Source organism: Amphiprion ocellaris, chromosome 20, assembly GCF_022539595.1.
Source record: "Amphiprion ocellaris isolate individual 3 ecotype Okinawa chromosome 20, ASM2253959v1, whole genome shotgun sequence".
Lineage (NCBI taxonomy): Eukaryota > Metazoa > Chordata > Actinopteri > Pomacentridae > Amphiprion > Amphiprion ocellaris.
The window spans coordinates 30,062,793-30,082,815 of NC_072785.1; the positions used below are offsets into that span (position 1 = coordinate 30,062,793).

At 37.0% G+C, this 20,023-nt stretch overlaps 1 protein-coding gene across 13 annotated transcripts in view; it reads right to left on the minus strand.

Annotated features, from left to right (window-relative positions):
• The window catches only part of syne2b (spectrin repeat containing, nuclear envelope 2b), a 212,925-nt gene that overhangs the window by 15,374 nt on the left and 177,528 nt on the right, over positions 1-20,023 (minus strand). The gene's annotated exons all lie outside the window — the stretch shown is intronic.

Genomic DNA, 20,023 nt, shown 5'->3' on the forward strand with positions numbered 1-20,023 from the left:
TCAACGGAGAAAAGAAGGTTTTTGACTCCCCCTCAGATGCAAGGGCCTTCACTATCTCCAATTTTGGGGATGACTAGTAATATTACACCAGGCATGTGGACTTTTTTTGCTTGTTTGGTCTCCCCTGACCTCAGGTGAAAGGAAATAAGGACAATTGGACAATATTTTGTTTCTTTCTTTTCTCCTATTTTTTATTTCTCTTTGCACTATATTGGTGAGTATATATAGAACAGTCAGTGTAAATTACAAACTGTTCGAGTTTACAGTGTTCCTACATGTTCATAATTCATGGGACAGTTTTGTTTCAGAATTCTTCCTTCCACAACGAAAACATAACAGGAAGTTGGTTTGGTTTTATTTATCCCTTCCCTGGGATCTTTTGTTAATTGAATATGTATGTGTTCTTATATAATATTTCTTATTAATATTATGCAGGTTAGAGATGCGGATTATTACTACCTTCAGTATTACCTTCATAGTTATGGGCCTCCGTAAAGGTGAATGGTACTCCTTGAGGAAGTAGAGAAGCTTACTTGGGGACAACACAAGGGTTGTTTTTTTTTTTTTTTTTTTTTTTGGGGGGGGGGGGGTATCTATGTGTCTATTGTGTCTTTTTTTTGTTTTGTTTTTTTTGGTTTTTTTTGTGTTTGTTTTTTTTTGTTTTTGAGTTTTTTCTTTTTTTTTTTTGCTATTCCTTTACCTATATTTTTGCACAAAGCAGTTACTTTTTATATTGTTTACATTATGACTTTACCAGGGATGAGAATGACAAATGGAAAAAAAAAACTCGGAAAATGTCTGCCGAACCCCCCCCCCCAAAATGCGCGTTGCAAAGCGCGTTGCAGAAAGATGTCGGCGGCGGCGCTTGTGATGGCCATCACAAGCCTCAGCTCGCGACGCGTCGGCCGGCCAGCCGCTTGCCTACCCCCCCACAATTTTCTCAACGGATTTACACAATTCACAAAAACTATACTTTCGGCGGAAAAAAACTCGGAATTCCGCGGATCCGCGGAAAATTCTCATCCCTGCTTTACTGTGGCCTGTAATACTTGTTTTTGAATCTCATAATGGTGACTGCTGCATCCAATAATTTTTCATCTTTTGTAAATAATGGTTGCCAGGTTAATCTCATCAGCTGGAATGTAAGAGGAATGAATCATCCGATAAAATGCAATAAGATACTTTCTCATCTCCATCATCTTAAGGGAAATGTAGTGTTTCTACAAGAAACACACCTTAAAAATTCAGATCAACAGCGTTTGAAGAGAAGCTGGGTTGGACAAATTTTTCATTCTAAATTTAATTCAAGGGCTCGAGGCACAGCAATTCTCATTGATAAAAATACTCCTTTCATTGTCTCTAACACAATCGCTGATTCTAATGGCCGATATATAATTGTGACTGGCTCTCTTTATAATACTCCACTTATTCTGGCAAATATATATGCCCCCAGTTGGGACAATCATAAATTTTATTCTGACTTACTTAATTTACTACCCCAGGTTGATAGTCACTATTTAATACTTGGAGGGGATATGAATATGGTTATGAACCCTGTGCTGGATCGATCTTCCAATAAGCCTGTTTCAATTTCAAGATCTGCACAAGTCTTACATTCTTATCTAAAGACTTATGGGGCTGTTGATATTTGGCAATTTTTAAATCCCTCAACTAAACAATATTCCTTCTTCTTAAGTGTACACCTAACTTACTCTCGCATCGATTACTTCTTTGTTGTTCAAAAAATTCTTCAAAAAGTTAAAACATGTAATTACAGTAGCATTGTTATATCTGATCATAGTCCACTTATTTTAGAACTTGTGTTACCAGAAGAACCCCGTGTATACACTTGGCGACTTAACCCTCTCCTCTTATCTGAAAATTCATTTGTTGAGTACATTTCCAAACAAATTGATGTCTTTCTGGAAACTAATATGACCCCTGATGTGACTCGTAGTACTATTTGGGAAAGTTTGAAAGCTTTCTTACGAGGTCATATTATATCATATTGTTCCCACAGCAAGAGACAGAAACAAAAACGCTTAACTGAATTGACTGCTTTAATTAAACAGTTAGATGATCAGCACTCCATTAATCCATCCCCAGATCTATTTAAACAAAGAATGGTTCTACAAACTGAATTTAATCTGATTTCTACACAGCACGTGGAGCGGATGATTTTCAAGTCCAGAAGGTTGTGGTATGAGCATGGGGAAAGGGCATCTAAGATTTTGGCACACCAATTGCGTAAATCAGAAGCTACACAATTTATATTAAAAATTAGAACTCAAGGTGATGTTACTACTGATTCTAAAAAAATTAATGAGACCTTTCAGGCATTCTATTCAAAACTTTACCAATCTGAATCTTTACATTCATCCCAGTTATTTGATCATTTTTTTGACTATTTATCTCTACCAACTTTAAATCAAGCTTTTAGGGACCAGTTGGATGAGAGCATCTCTATTGAAGAAATCAAGTCAGTAATTACCTCGATGCAGGGAGGGAAGTCGCCAGGACCCGATGGATTCCCGGTAGAATTTTTTAAGACTTTTAAGGATAGCCTTGCTCCCTTACCAAGAGACATGTTTACAGAATCTCTTAATGCTGGATGCCTTCCCCCCACGCTACGACATGCAAATATAGCGGTTATACTAAAACCAAACAAGGATCCATTAGATTGCTCTTCGTATCGTCCTATATCATTGTTAAATGTAGATTTTAAAATTTTGGCAAAAACTCTTGCTCTACGACTTGAAAGGCATTTACCTTCCTTGATTGCTTCTGATCAAACTGGGTTCATTAAGGGCAGGCATGGTTTATTTAACTTGCGCCGCTTTTTTAACCTACTATACACACAATCAACCCCGGTTCCAGAAATAGCTTTATCACTTGACGCTGAAAAGGCGTTTGATCGGGTGGAGTGGGACTACTTGTTCTATAGTCTCAATAGATTCGGTTTTGGACCCAAATTCATTTCTTGGGTGCAACTACTCTATTCTTCTCCCTTAGCTCGAATTAGGACAAATTCTCTTTATTCTCCTTATTTCCCACTCCACCGTGGTACAAGACAGGGATGCCCCCTTTCCCCCCTTCTTTTTGCTTTATCTATAGAGCCTCTAGCTATTAAGTTAAGGACAGATAAAAATGTTAAAGGCATAATTAGAGCGGGCTTTGAGCATAAACTCACTGTATGCCGATGACCTCTTGATGTATGTGTCTGATCCACTTGCCTCTCTTCCTCATGCCCTTGCCACTTTTGATAACTTTGGAAGGATATTGGGTTATAAGATAAACATGCCTAAGAGTGAGTTGCTTAAGATAAACACCAAGGCAAAGAGTATTTCATTTACTAACTTTCAATTTAAAGTCAAATCCGATAATTTAACCTACTTGGGTATCAAAGTAACTAGTCGATATAAATTACTCTATGAGGAAAACTTTGCACCTCTTTTTGAAAAAACAAAAACAGATTTGGACAGATGGAATAATCTCCCACTGTCGCTGATTGGCTGAATCAATTCTGTAAAAATGAATATATTACCAAAGTACTTATATTTGTTCCAATGTATTCCACTGTACTTACCAAAAAGGTTCTTTACTGCTGTGGATAAACTTATTTCAACATTCATTTGGAATGGTAAATCTCCCCATATACGTAAAGGTTTTATGCAAAGACTTAGACCAGTAGGCGGATTAGCTTTACCAAGCTTTCAACTTTATTATTGGGCAGCCAACATTCGCAATATGCTCTACTGGACCGGTGGTTTAACATTCGAGGCTCCCTCTTGGGTACATATAGAATCATCTAATTGTGGAAGGTCATCTTTGCCCGCATTGTTGTGCTCAGCGCTTCCTTTAGACTTGAACCCTTATAAATGTAACCTGGTTCTTTGTAATTCTTTAAAAATCTGGGTGCAATGTAGAAAGAAATTTGGTTTACAAACCATATCTAGAAAAGCTCCTTTGTGCTCAAATCACATGTTTCCACCCTCTTTAACTGATTCATCATTTAGGATTTGGAGTAACAATGGATTACGCACTTTAAAATACTTATTTATTGATGGTGTTTTTGCTTCATTCTCCCAATTAACTGAACAGTTTAATATACCCCGTACACATTTCTTCCGTTATGTGCAAATACATCATCTTATAAATAGTAGATTTAATACCTTTCCCAACTTACCAGAAACAACAACTTTGGATAATATTTTGGATATTGATGTAAACAAGAAAGGGGTGATTAGGGATATATATAGTTTATTGTTAGATTCTCAATCTCCTTCAATGTCCATATTAAAATCACACTGGGAGGAAGATTTAGAAATCATTATATCAGATGACCTCTGGACTTCGATGCTGCACAGAGTACATTCATCCTCCATTTGTACTAGACATGGACTCATCCAATTTAAGGTTCTCCATCGCTTACACAATTCCAAGGAAAAATTATCCAAATTTTACTCAAATGTTGACCCAACGTGTAATCGCTGCAAATCAGATATAGGTTCACTTCTGCACACCTTCTGGACATGTTCAAGTCTCAACAATTACTGGACATCTATCTTTAATACTTTATCCATTGTATTTAAAATTACTCTTCCTCGATCCACCCTGACTGCACTTTTTGGAGTCATACCCCCTGACATCTCTATGTCTAAAGTCCACTCAAGTGCAATTGCCTTCACTTCTTTACTTGCGCGACGCCTTATACTCTTGAGGTGGAAACAGGAAAGTCCTCCAACCCATGACCAGTGGATTAGTGATGTTATGAGGTTTTTACATCTAGAGAAAATGAGATGCACGCTGAGTGGTTCATTAACCAAGTTTAACAAAACATGGCAACCTTTTTTCAACTACATTGATACTTATAAAATGTACACCATTCCATAGTACTTTCATCCAACCACAGCTCTAAGTGTCATTACTTAACTGCTGAAAAACAAACCGACTTAAGTTTTTTTTTTGTTTTTTTTGTATGCGTGTTTCTGTTTGTACCATGTTCTTTAAGATGTTATATTTTTACATATTTGTTCGTGTACCTGTCTTAAATGTTGGGGACTGAAAATGTGCAGCTGTAAACATTTTGCATTTTGTATTGATCTAATTTCACATGCTGTCAAAATTCATAAATAAAGTTCTAAAGGGAAAAAAAAATCTCATTTAGGATGGTGTTAATAAAAGTGTCTCCGCAGTTTTTTTTGCATCAAATCTCATCTAATTGTAACTCCATTGTGATATCTAGCCTGCTAACTGCTACTTGCAGCTTACTTTTAATTCGCAATTATCATTGCAAATTAGAAGTTTTTTAATATAAAATGGCAAAAAAAAGTTTCTCAAGTCTCAAATATTCTGATTTCAATGTTCAAAATAAATCATTTCCAAGAAGATCACATCTCAGAAGTGTCTCAGTGCAGCTGTTTGCATCAAATCTCATCTAACTGGACTCTGTTGTGACTGCCAGCCTGCTAATTGCTACTTGCAGCTTTAATTATCGTTGTAAATGTTTTGGCTATAAAATGGCAAAAACGTTTCTCAAGTCTCACATATTTTGATTTTAGTGCTTAGATAAATAATTTCTCAGAACGTCACGTCTCAGCAGTGTTGACTAAAGCGTCTCAGTGCAGTTTTTTTTTTTTTTGCTGCTTTTCATCTGATTACTATTCAGAAACGTCCAGCTTCAGCCTCCTCCCTGCCATCATTAACTCTCAGCTCCTCCCCTGAGATTAAATCTGCAGCAGGTTTGCTCTTCTGTCTGGGAATCTGCCTTCGTTCTCACGTGTGAGCCTCGGCCGACCTACATCTGACCGTCATCCACATTCCAGTTCAGCTCTCTGACCTACATCAGCTCATTCCTCTGCACACAACAACACAATGCAGCAGCAGAGGCGTGACACGACACGTGTGACTGAAACACTTCACACCGGCTCAAGGTTTTGTACAGTTTGTGCTCTGAAAAAAGGTTGTGTCATTCAGATTATGGTCTAAACTTGTCATATTACTTAATAGCTCAGTGTAATCACCAGCATTACTGTTTTTTGCTCTGTTATTTTAGCTACTTCTTTTATTTATTTTTATTATTATCCCTTATTAATCCCACGAGGGGAAATTCTGATTTGGGGGAGTCAGAGCGACAGATCAGCCACAGTACAGCGCCCCCTGGAGCAGGAAGGGTTAAGGGTCTTGCTCAAGGGCCCAACAGTGGCTGCATCGGGGCTTGAACCTCTGACCTTCTGATCAGTAGTCCAGAGACTTAACCGTTGCGCCACCACTGCCCCTTATTTATGTCCTTATATCTTATTAGTTGTAATGCATGTTTTTTTTCCTTATACTTTCTTTAAATTTGCACACACATCAGGATCAGCAAAAAATATGATATTTTTAGGGGGATACACACATATGAGGCAAAACGTCTCATTAGCGCCCCCTGCAATATTCTGAAAATTCAGTCCCGAACCACGTTTCACCTACAGCTACAAAATTAGGCACACATCTGTAACACATCAGGACGCACAAGAAAGCCTCCTGCACACATACCCAAAACCCAACAGGAAGTCGGCCATTTTGAATTATGTGTCATATTTTGGACGATTTTGGACCAATTTTTGGGTCATTTTTGGACATTTTCAAAAGCTATAAACTCAAACAGAGTAACCCCAACAGAGTTCAAATTTGTCCGGGATGTACAACAGGCATGGGTGAATAAAAGTTACATGCTCCACAAACTTCTGAGGGTGTGGCCATGGTGACCAATGAAATTTCAGCATTTCGCCATAAAACAGAAAGTGATGTGTAACTGGCCTGAACATGCTCCAGTCTGACTGAAACTTTACATGTATGATCAGACTCCAGCCCTGATGAATGTTTGATGAGAAAAGAGGCACCTGGAAATAATAATATAACATTTTGTGATCTGACAGGCTGCAGAATTCACAGATTTTAGATCTATTTTGCTGCTGAATCCTTCATTAACTGGACACATTACCTGAAAAATCTAATATTCACCAGAGAATCCTCAAACAGTCAATATTTTTAACTATAGTTTGCTGAATTTATGGTGAATTTGTTCATCATTTCATTCACAGACTCCCTTTTTACACCCAAAACATTTAATTTTTAGATTTCATTGTCCTCACATTCATTATTTATAAAGACGTTTTGTAACCGACTGTCAATAGGAATAAAAATGCAGATAAATATTTTGCTCTTTGTCCATCAAGATGACCTTCTGCAGTTTCTAAATTAGAAGCAGTGTTATAGTACAGTATAGAACATCAATGCTTTCTTTAATCCATGTTTCAGCTGCACGTTTTGCAAATAATGCACATTATTGGCTGTTTTATCTCCTGTGTGGTGCAGCGGAACCAGTGTTTCAGCAGACATTCATGCATTTTAAAGGTAAAAAGTGATCACATTCTTTATTTCTAAAGACATTTTGTAACCAACTGGAAACAGGAATAAAAATGCAGATAAATGTTTAGTTTTTTTCCATCAAGATGATCTCCTGCTGCTTCTTATTATAGGCAGTGTTGAAGTTCATAATTCCTGACTCTACAATGCTTGAGTTTGCTGCTGTTTGACGAAGCTACAACATGATCCTCTGTGGAAAACATGCAGAAAACACGCAACTATGACTTCTGTTGGTAAAATCTGCAGCTCTGAGGGGCAAAAAACACCAGATTTCAGATGTATCTTCATGCAAAGTCATGTTTTTCTCTGACATTCAACAGCTAACAGCTATAACAGTGTAGCGGCTCTAGGCTAGCTCCAACACTATCCGGTATCTCTGCTGTCCACGTCAGCCAACATGGCTTCATGATGAGATAAAAGCAGCAACAAGCTTCCTTCATTCCACCACTAACTTGCATGTTTTGCAGCAGCAGACATGCAGGAGGAGGCAGGATTACTGCATCTGTTTGTCTGCAGCTGAGAGCTAAAGGACGTTTCTGCAGAGTGGAAGTAAAATAATGTAGCTTAAAGAAGCACCAACAGAGAAGCAGCTGCAGCAGCAGCAGCAATAAGACACCAGAGCTGAAGGAAACCTGCAGAAAGAGGCGCTGTGTGCTGCCTGAAAGCTCCGACAGAAAGCCTGACCATCCCCCCCGTCTCCCCCTCCGTCCTCCTCCCTCCTCGTTACCACAACAAAAACAAGCAACCTGCCTCCCTCTTAGTCTGACGCCGGGCGGGATGGAGGCTCCGGTCGGGTCCGGCGGTACTTACAGGCTCCACGGTGACGGTTGCTACCGCTACAGCCAGATCCTCACCTCCATCCTCCCCTCCCTAACTCCCCTCCTACGCAGACCTCCCCCATCCATCCAGCCTCCACAAACAGCTGGATGGATGCACACACAGGTTCACTCCAGGATGCAGGATTTCTGAAATATTCAGCCTGATAAATCACCGAAACAGCTAAAATCAATGCTAACTCTCCACTGTGGCATTAAAATATAATAATATATGACATAAAACACTCTAAAATGAAACAAAATGCAAAATAGTCCACATAAAATACTATAAAAATAAAATTTATTGATAGTGGATCTAGAAAAATGTTGGATTTTTTTGTATATTTTTATTAAGTCTAAAATATATCTCTAAATTAGTGACAATAATCTCAATAATTAATGAAAATGTTAAGTCTTAATATTTATATTAGTTAGGTGAAGGTCTGGAATTCATAGCTATATAATTGCATTACTTATGTTTATCTCCATTATTAACAATAATGCCTTAATATGTATTAAAGCCAGGTTAATTATTAGTAAAATAATCATATTTTTAACTCATTCACACCCTAAATAACACTAGAGGCTCTTAAACTAAATATTTACTATTTACTAGAAACCTTTAGGAAATCATCTTGAATGCGTCAAAAAAATAAGTATTTATATTTTTTTTTCTTTTCTTGACTTCTTGTAGCTGTTTGTTTTGCTTATATTGCTTGTTTTGGCAAACAAGCAATAAAAGGGAAATTAAAAAAGGGAATAAATTAAAGGGAGAGTTAGGAATTATTATTATTATTATTATTATTATTATTATTATTATTATTATTATTATTATTATTATTATTATTATTATTATTATTATTATTATAAACTGGGAAAATCTGCCTTTGCATACTATAGCTATTTATCTGTTTACATTTTTCTCTGCTCATCATCTATAGACAGATGTTTCACCATGCTGAATGTATTTTCCAACAACTTGCTCCTCTGTTCACTGTTTCTCGGACGTGCTGTATTTATTTATTCATGCAGTAGCTTTGATTTTTAACTCTAGTCTAAAGTTTAAGCTAAAACTGTCCAAAATTACTTGAAGCTTGTCCACAGTGAATAAAAATTTGATCAAAATGACAACTTTTTGAGAGATTTTGGACAATTTTGAATCCAATTTTGATTGGAGATTCAAGAGTGTACTAAAAATTGTCCAAAATGATTCAAATTGTCCATTAGGGCTCAAAAATTGTCCTGTTGAAGCAGTTCTGGTGTAATTTTGACCAAGTTTCGAGTAATTTTCAATAGTTTCAGTAGTTTTTGACATTTTTGTGTTACTTTGGACCAATTTTGAGTCAATTTGGACAATTTTATGTTACTTTGGGAGAGACTGACAGGAAAATCCAACCTACTGGATCAACAAATAAATGCAGCATGGCTCAGAAACAGTGAACAGAGGAGCAAGTTGGAGATACATTCAGCATGGTGTTGGGCTTCAGAGGATTAAAAAAAAAAATACAAAATTGCACCCATTACATGTTTGAAACCCAGAAATCCAGACAAAGCAGAGACAGAATCCCAGTAAATTTAGTTCAGGAGCAGATTCCAGGTGCTGGTTTTAGATCCAAACCTCGAACATGAACCGCTGACTGGGCGACACAAACAAACCCAGCAGGAGATCAGACTGGAAAACCTCCATCTGCCGCCTCCTCAGGTCGTATTTTACAGGTCTGAATGATGACCAGAGGAGACGACAACAGCTGGAGACAGAAATGTAAATCCGCCAGCGTCTTCTGTTTGCTGAAACGATGGTTTTCTGGGTCTGTTATGTAAATGCTTAATCAGAAAAGAGGCACCTGGTGCACGAAAAGAAACATTTAAGACAAAGAATAAGCTAAGAAACAATAATATAAAGGAAGACAAGTGTTTTCTGATTCCACCGGTTGCAGAGCTCATGGATTTTGGATTTATTTTCCTGCAGAATCCTGAATTAATTGGACAAAAAAAAACTACGGTGACTTTGTGGTGAGTTTTAAACAAATTTCAAGTGATTTTCCAGTTTTTCATTCATTTTTGACATTTTTTGTTATATTGGACCAATGTTGTGTAAATTTGGGCAATTTTATGTTACTTTGGGAGACACTGAGAGGAAAACAAAACCTACTGGATAAATAAAATAAATGCAGCATGGCTCAGAAACAGTGAACAGAGGAGCAAGTTCTTGGAAGATACATTCAGCATGGTGAAACATCTTTCTACACATGATGAGCAGAGACTCACAATTGTCCAAAAAGACTTAAAACTTGCCTTCTTAAACAAAAATTAACTAACGGTAAACTACTTTATCTTAATTTACAACAGGTTTCAAGTTATTTTGGACAATTCTTCAGTCAGTTTGGACATTTTTTTGCTTAATTTGGAGAAATTTCAAGTTATTTTAGACAAATTTCAAGTTATTTTAGACTGATAAGACAATAAAAACCTACTTAATCAATAAAATAAATGCAGAAAAAGTTACTAAACTTTACTAAACTTTATTTGAGTTGCAGCTCATTTACTACTTCCTGTGTAATAAAAACCACTTTATCAGCAGCAGGCGGTGATTTCTGCAGGTGTAGAGGAGCAACACCCTCCTAAACGCATTAATCCTATTTGCTGGTTTATTAAGATACATTAACTCCCACACAAGTCCACCTTTGGTCTCCCAATCCCTTGTTCAAACTTGACAAATCGCCGCCGCATCACCATGGCGACCAGAAATACAACCTCTTGGAGTCAATGGGTCGTAAAATCTCTGTTTTCTTTCTTGTTTTCTAAACAAATGCAACAGTAAATAACACTGCACTCGTTATTAACAGCAGGATCTGTGCAGGTGTGAGGAGTTTTAAAGACGCCCATCCAGACAATGACGGGGCGGATGGTGGCCCTCCGGTGGCCCCCGAAGCCGAGGACTCGTCCCCACAAAGGCTCGTGTCAGCAGACGGCAGCTGCTGGGTGACGATGGAGCAGCCGGTTTGTTTTGGAGGACAAAGACGAGCAGCGAGCAGAGTCAACGCTTCTAATCCCTCCGCGAGGCCGACCTCAGCGGTCGTCTGCTGGAAGCTACCGAGGCGAGATGCAGACAAAAGCAGGGAGGAGGCATCATCATGCACTCGGAACCAGCTGCTGTAACAACAAGTGACTCAGTGCAGCAGCAGCAATCTGAGTCAGTGGAGCGCCGAGAAGCAAAATGATGAGCAACAGCAGAGTGCAGGGTGGATTTCTGTCCTTGAACTCTGGGTTTTTTCCTTCCTGTTATGTTTTTCACAACAATACAAAGTCCTGACCCTCCTAAATGTGTTTATTGTGCAGTGACACAGTTATAAAGCCATAAATCAGATAAAAAGTAAAATAAAAGTTGAATTTCTTTGATTGTTTATGTGACAAAAAATGCCAACAGGTGCATTCGTCTTGTTGTTTTGCCTCATTTGTCTTGTTTTCAGTCTCATTTTTAGGGCTTTGTGTCTTGCTTGTGTTTGGAGTCTTATTTCTGTTGTTTTGTTATTTCTCAGTTTGTTTTGTTGTCGTTTTACCTTCATTTTTAGTTGTTTGTGTCTCAGTTGTGTCTTTTCTTGTCATTTCGAGTCTCATCTTTGTGGTTTTTCATCTCGTTTGGGTCATTTTGTGTCTTGTTTTGTCTAGTTTTTTGCTCTTTGTTGTCTCAGTTTGGTCATTTTGCATCTCATTTTTGTGGTTTTGTGTCTCGTGTCATCTGGCTTGTTTTTTTTGTTGTTATTTGTCTCAGTTGTGTCTTTTTTTGTCATTTTGAGTCTCATTTTTGTTGCCTTCTCTCTACTCTTTACATCATCAGTAGAAAGATGTTTCACCATGCTGAATGCATCTTCCAACAACTTCCTCCTCTGTTCACTGTTTCTGAGCCATGCTGCATTTATTTATTGAACCAGTAGGTTTAATTTTTTTTTTTTTTTTTGCACAGGATCTTGTGCAAACAATTTTTTGGCGAATTTTTCCACGAAACCTGTGAAATAAAGTGATTTTGATGAAACGTCAAAATGTTCAGACAGAACAGTGGCTTGGCTTTGAGAAAGGTTGAATATTGTTCCTAGTTGGGTGGAAGTTTAAAATTCAAAGCTTATTTTGGTGTTTCATCCATTTCTCAGAAGGTTTAATTACTTTGCTTAAACATGACATTTTTTTGCACCTAGTGGCCATTAGTGGTACTGTAGCTTTAGATATGTCAGATTTAGATTTTAATAGTGATGCTTTGGTGGTACAAAGGTTTAATATTTACTTTAAATCAGACCTGTGTTTGTAAAATATGCAGCTTAATTCTAATAATTTGGTCACAGGAGTGTTGCCTGTCGGTGAACAGAGTGTAACTGGATTAGCAAACAGGAGGTTAAGTGAGGCTGAAGCCCACTGATCTACAAAGCTACTTTCAGCCCACCGACACAAGCTTCCTCTCACATACAGACACAGTTTCCTTTTTAAAATATTGCTAATAAATTAGTCATCATTACTAAACTTCCAGCTTGGAGTAAATCGGTGTTTCCACCTGTTTCCTGCTTCATAAACCTCTCTGTTATGGTTCAGGTATGAACAGGTGGCGTCATATTAAAGTTAAAGTGTCTCCTGATCATGTTAAGCTGCTTGAACTGACCAATGGAAAGACTTTTACCAGCTTAGAAGCTTTTTACCCCCAGTTCAGCCTGCAGGAGGCAACCTGAGCCTCAAATCCTACAAACATGATGAGTCTACACTTTCATATCAGACTCATTCCATGGTTTACTGTCAGTCTGTCACGTTTAATATAAAGACACTCCAACGGTGCAACGACTGGCTTTCAGAAAGTTGTGAATCCAGTGGTTCTTTGTGTTTTTATAAATAGTATAATTAGTTTGGTTCTTTAGGGTGCAGCAGAAGTGATATTGGAATAAACACATGACTGATTGTTAAAATGCTAGCTTCCATTAATTCTCACTTTTTCGGAAACATGAGCACAATAGAAGTAAAAACACAAAAGAAGCAGACTGTGTATTTACAAGAAAATGCTAAAATATCACCAAATGCCTCAGACAGAGGACTTTTTCTCCAGAACTTTAAGTCTCAAGATATGAATTATGAGCTCAAAAACAACCACAAAACATATTTAAATCTACATTCATCCCATTATATTCTAAACTGTCACCTGTCTTTTTCCCTTCACATAAACATGGACCATAAAATGACACAGAAAAGGAGCAAATTGATGCACAAAAACCAGGACCATCGTAAAAATATTCTATTCACAGTAAACCTTTGTCCATGTTGGGAAGTATAAGAACCTGCGAACCCAAAGCTTTAAGGAAAGTTCAGCTTAAGACTTCATCACAGAATCTCTCTAATGGACTCTGATGGTCTTTAATGTGTAATTAAAGCTTGAAACTGAGAGAATAAGTTGGTTTATTCCAATAAATTATCATATTTATTGTATGGTAGAGGGACTAAACTCCAAACTGGAGCATCTGAACCCACATGGGATCAACGTTGTGGTCGAGACTGAGGGTCTTTATCATGACTGGCAGCTTGTTACAATAGAAGAATCTGGATCTCCTCAGACAACAACAAGGATAATCTGTTAATGAGCTGCTGCTGAGGCACGAAGCTGTGAAGGAATCTGCTGCTGTCGCCCTCCAACATTAATATTACTAAACCACAGGAGCAGAAAATAAGTTTCTGATTGGTTTAAAGGCACACTGAGTCAAAAAGATCCTGTACAGATCAATTCTTCCACACCAAACTGGGAAAATCAACTTAAAATCGCCAAAATCGCATCATTTATCAGCCAGAAATTGTAAAAACAACAAAAAGAACCACTAAACTTCCAACTTCCTGACTGTCCTTGAACTCATCATGTGTGAAATCCACTTACGATGGAAAAAACAAAACTAATCAAGGCTTAAAATGCTAATATTTCCTCAAAATCACTTCATTCTACAGGTCTTCCTAATAAATTTGCTTTAAAAAACACATTTGTGCAAGATCTCATAAAGAACTGTTTTTAGATTGAACTGCAGGCAGTGGAGACGACAAAAGACTCAAAATTGTCCAAAATGCCAAAAAAAAAGTCCATTATGACTCAAAAATTGTCATTTTTAACAATTTTCGAGTCAATTTTAACAAGTTTTAGGTAATTTTGAACAATCTGAGTTATTTTAGACAAAGTTAGAGTCAGTTCAGATAAGATTTTATTACTTTAGACATGTTTTAAATAATTTTGGACAACGCAGCATGGTTCAGAAACAGTGAACAGAGGAGCAAGTTGTTGGAGATACATTCAGCATGGTGAAACATCTTTCGACAGCAGAGATTCAAAACTGTCCATAATGACTCGGATATTGCCATTTTGAACAAATTTTGGACCATTTTGAACACGTTTCAAGTCATTTCACAACAGTTTTCAGTCACTTTGGACTTTTGTTTGTTACTTTGGACCGATTTTGTGTTTGGTAAATTTTCTGTTACTTTGGGCAGGTTTCAAGCTAATTTTAGAGGAAAACAATATCTACAGGATCAATAAATAAATGCAGCATGGCTCAAAAACAGTGAACAGAGGAGCGAGTTGTTGGAGATACATTCAGCATGGTGAAACATCTTTCTACAGATGATGATTAGAGTAGAGGGAAAAAGTTGGTAGAGACTGGAAACATGAAAATAGTTAAATATCTGTAGTATAGTGTGGGCACTTTTTCAGTTTTTGTCAAATAAATAATCAAAGAAATTCAGCTTTTGTTTCTGTTTTATACAATTTATGACATTCTAACGGTGCCATATTCCATAAAATACATTTTCTGAGTTACTTTTGACTTCTATCCGTGGTTGTTCTGTTTCCATAGAGGTGCAGGATTTCAAATTGCAGTGAAAAATGAGACAGGAGCAAATAAAAAGGCCAAATTGGTTTGTAGTTCAGGGGGTTACATGTGAATTTTCTCTGAACAAACATCCTGGTGGCAACATGTGGTGAAGTTTAAACATCATTTGGGTCACAACATTGTCTACTTTCTCCACTCGACTACATCGAAATACTTCAAATTAAATAGAGAAAAAGCAGCTTTTCAAGAGCTTCCAAAGAAAAATGAAGCAACATCTATTATAGAAGCACTTCAGAATATATTGCTGTAGAGGCAAAATAAGAAAATATCTGTGTTGGTGAGCAGAGATAGGGCAGCTGGAGGTTAAATTATCGTTTATGTAATCAGAAATTCAGATATTTATGAAGAAGAAGTTAAAGTTAGACTCTGTGACAGACCGACAGATCAGTAACCGGCCACCATATGGCAGATCGAAGCCACCTCCCACGCTGCTTTAACCCATCTGTGTCCGGAAGAAAAGCCAGACTCGGGTCACCGAGGAGTTTACGAACCTGCCTGAGATTCCCACTGAACAGACGATTATCAGAAACAGAATTCAGACGTCGGTTTAAACTCTCCATCCTGTAATTACGATGCACTCTGCTGCAATAATTACTGCACTGTTTGACAATAGGAGAGCAAAGAGGACAAGAAGAAACCTCAACTAATGTACAACGCTTGCTCCTGAGATCAACCTTGTTAGCGGAAGAACACATAATTATCCAGAAAACCAAGTCAGAACCTTCAGACTGAAGCTGGAAGTCGCACTAATAGAAGGATTTAAAGTGAAAATCTACAACCTTTACGTCTGTTTTCTGTTACTTATACCATCAAAACAACTTTCTTCTTTGTAAAAACTCCAATGTGGTGGAAAACAATCACATTTTTGGTCAAATAATTTGCGTATGCAGAACGATAATGAAGATATAATGACTGATTATGTAATTCACACATTGGTCACTTTAACATTGTAACAAAAAAAACATTTATAGATCAATAAATAAATGCAGCATGGCTCAGAAACAGTGAACAGAGGAGCAAGTTGTTGGAGATACATTCAGCATGGAGAAACATCTTTCTACTGATGATGGGGAGAGATTTAAAATTGTCCATAATGACTTGAATATTGCTGTTTTGAACAAATATTGGGCATTTTGAAGAGTTTACTAATCATTTTGGTCAATTTTTAGCCCAGTTTTGAGTCTCTGCACTGAAAATCATCCAAAATGACTTAGAAAAAGTCTTAGAAAAATGACTTTAAAAAAGTAATTTTGAACAAAATATGAGTCATTTTAAATGACACAGTAATTTAAGACAGATTCCAACCTGTTTCGGACAATTCTACAGTCAATTTAGAATTTTTTTCCTGTTACTTTGGAGAAATTCGAAGTGATTTTAGACGATTTAGACTTTCAAGTTATCTTGGAAAACTTTAGACTGAAAGGACACTAAAAACTAGAGTACAATGAAAAACGTGTTTATAACACCCTTGTGACTCAAAATGGCAAAAATGTGTCCACGATGACTATAAAAATTGGCATTTTTAACTATTTTTGAGTCATTTTGAACAAGTTTAAAGTAATTTTGTACAGTTTTCAAGTTATTGTGGTCAATTCTTTACTTTTACTCCAAAGTTTGGAGTCAGCAGCTTCATTCAGACATGCGATATTTGTCATGGATTGAACAGTTAATTAACAAAAAGTAAAACACTAATAAATAGTTTAGACTATTAAACCAATAAATACTTTGTAAGTTTAAATTTCCATGAGTTTTTGAGCATGTTTAGGCCTCAAAAATACAATGCTTTTGAGCAAAAAATAATTCCTAGCTCAGTGCTGGGGCCCTAAATATCCCACCAGCTACGATGGAGTTCATGACATTGATGACGACCTCTACTTAACTAATAATTTACCTGTAGCTAATAAACTGCTGTTAGATCCTGACAAATCATATCTGCCTGGCAAGGATATTTTTATTAATAAATAATTAAATTGCTGCTGTTAGATGCTGCAGATGTTTAATAAACTCAAATAGTCCTAAACAACTGGAAGCAACGAACTAAGCTTCAGCTAGTGTTCATTAAAACCTGAATTGTTAGATATTGGTGAGTCTCATTAATCAGACGTCTCTTAATCATGGTAAAGTTTGATTTTTAGGGACATTTCAGTTTGTAATAGCTGCAAAGTTCACGAGAAAGGTGTTTTGTGACCTTCAAATTGTGTCTTCTGAGATGATTTTTAAAGAATATTGGTGCTTAAATGTGGATAAAGTCTTCAGGTTACTTCATGATGGTGCAGTTTAGATTTAAAGTGTCTCTGGAAAGCATTAAATACGAAGTAAAAATGGCAAAAAATGAATATAATAGTGACAAGTTTGCAATGAGTTAATGTTCATTGGAAGGAAGTTTTAAACAGAGCTGACATGATTGTGTGATTGTCGAGGAAAAACACAATTTAGATGCAACTCGACGAAAATCAATATTATTTCACGCAGCAGGAATATTACTTTTTCTAAAATCACCTCTCAGATTTATCGCGCCGTCACAGTTCAGTGATTGTTGTCGTGTTCAGAGGTGTGAAAGCTTCTTTTTTTCTTCTGTCATTCAACTACAGCATCATTTTTTGAGCATAAAAACGGCCTAAAAGCAAAAGTATTTTCAGCCTTGACGTTATAAATTGCAGAGATGGAAGCTTTCAGTGAGACATGGAGGCTGAGGAAGGTTTTAACTCAACCTTTAGGTGAATAAATAGATTTAACCTTCACATGAGGGTAAAATAACTGGTTTGTTTGATGTAAAGTCACCACTTTACTCCCTATTGAGTTGCACAATGCCGCTCTGCCGTGTATCAGCAGTAAAGTGGCGCTAAGCCTCAACGTTTCAGCGGCTCATCTCTCTGATGGATTTGCATTCACGGATTAATAATAATATCAGTCTATCCTCTGAGCTTTAATCTGCAGCTACAACAGATGAGCTCTGATCGGCTGCACATGTTTCAGAAAAGCAGAAAAAATAGACTGGTTCCAGCTCCGAGGCCTTACATTTGACAAACAGTTAAATAACAGCCACAAAAATTAACTTCCAGCAGCAGATTGACTGAAAAAAGGTTAGAAAAAGCATCAAAACGTGACGTCTTACCCAACATGCTGCACCAACTACACAATATAATCCAGAGCTGCTTTAACAGTGTTGGACCAAAGCAGAATAACATCAACATGCTGTAGAACTGAAAGAAGCAGTAAAAGTCCAAAGTACCCGACTAAAGATATCATCAGGTCACGTCTCAGAGGATTATTCTAGCAGTTATTGATCAACAGAGTAACATGAGCCACAGTTTAAACGGACGTCAAATAAGAGGACAGATAATGACTAAAAATTAGTAAAAAGGCAACAAAAAAAGATTTAGCCTCCGTTTAAGACATCTCAGTCTTGGACTCAGCTGTGCTTTTTGGGTAAAATGCTAATGTTTTAATGCTAAATGCTACCCAACCCTGTTAATAGCTTCAGTGATGCATGCTAACCACATCAGCTAACTGCTATAAATCAAATCATGTCTTCATGTTGAAAGATCATGAGGTTAATTTTATCACTGAGCACACAAAAACACACAAACATTCCATGTGTATCGTTACGCATACTAGCATGTTTACAAAACATACTGAATACTCGTCTGTGTAAGCAATTTAGCATGCTAATAATAGCTAACAAAAGCAGGGATGAAGTCAACAACAAAACAAAAGTCTGTCTGCTAAATACAAACTACGACATCTCAGTCACACTCAACTGTTTTTCATGTAAATGCTAATGTTGCTACCCAACTCTGTTAATAGCTTTAGTAATGCATGCTAATAACATCAGCTAACTGCTATTATTGTTGACAAAACATGTGGTTACTTTTATCCTTAAGTACATATTAACATTCAGATATTTAGCATGTATTGTTATGCATGTTAGCATGCTAGCAAAACCTATTGAATCCTTGTCTGTGTAAGCCATTCAGCATGCTAATATTAGCTGACAAAAGCAGCTATAGAGCCAACAACAAAGACTAAAGGCTGTCTGCTAAATACAACCTGTAGGACATCTCAGTCTTAGACTCGACTGTGGTTTCCAGGTAAATGCTAATGTTGTTATGCTAAATGCTACCATACCCTGTTAATAGCTGCAGTAATACATGCAAGCCACATTAGCCAACTGCTAAAGATTGCTGACAGAACATGAGGTTATTTTTATCCTTCTGATAAAAATTGAATCTTTGTCTGTGTAAGCAATTTAATATGCTAATATTAGCCAACAAAAGCAGGGACAAAGCCAACAACAAAGACTAAAATCTGTCCACCAAACACAACCAGGTAAATGCTAATGCTGTTTTGCTAAATGCTATTCAACCCTGTTAACAGCTGCAGTAATGCATGCTAACCACATCAGCTAGCAGCTAAAGATCAAATCATGTCTTCATGTTGAAAGAACATGAGGTTAACTTTATCACTGTGCGCACAATAACACACAAACATTTAGCATGTATTGTTGCACATGTTAGCATGCTAACAAAACCTACTGAATCCTTGTCTGTTTAAGCAATTTAGCATGCTAATATTAGCTAACAAAAGCAGCCAACACATCCTGGAGCGAAGGTCTTGAAAGGATCTTTACTCAGAAAACTGGAGTTTCAACCAGTAACTAATATTTTTGCAGAATGATTTCTCTACAACCGTTGTTCCACCACAAATGAAATCTAACAACAAAACTAACCCAATTAAATCTGACCAACCAGAAAATGTTCACATTATTGCCACAGAACACTGTATAGGCTGTGTAAGAAGCATCTGCTTTTCTAAGCAAATAAAGAATCAGTTTGTTTTTCTATGAGTAAAAGTGTGATTTAGCAGTGGATACAATGATGCCAGACTGAAGCAGAACCC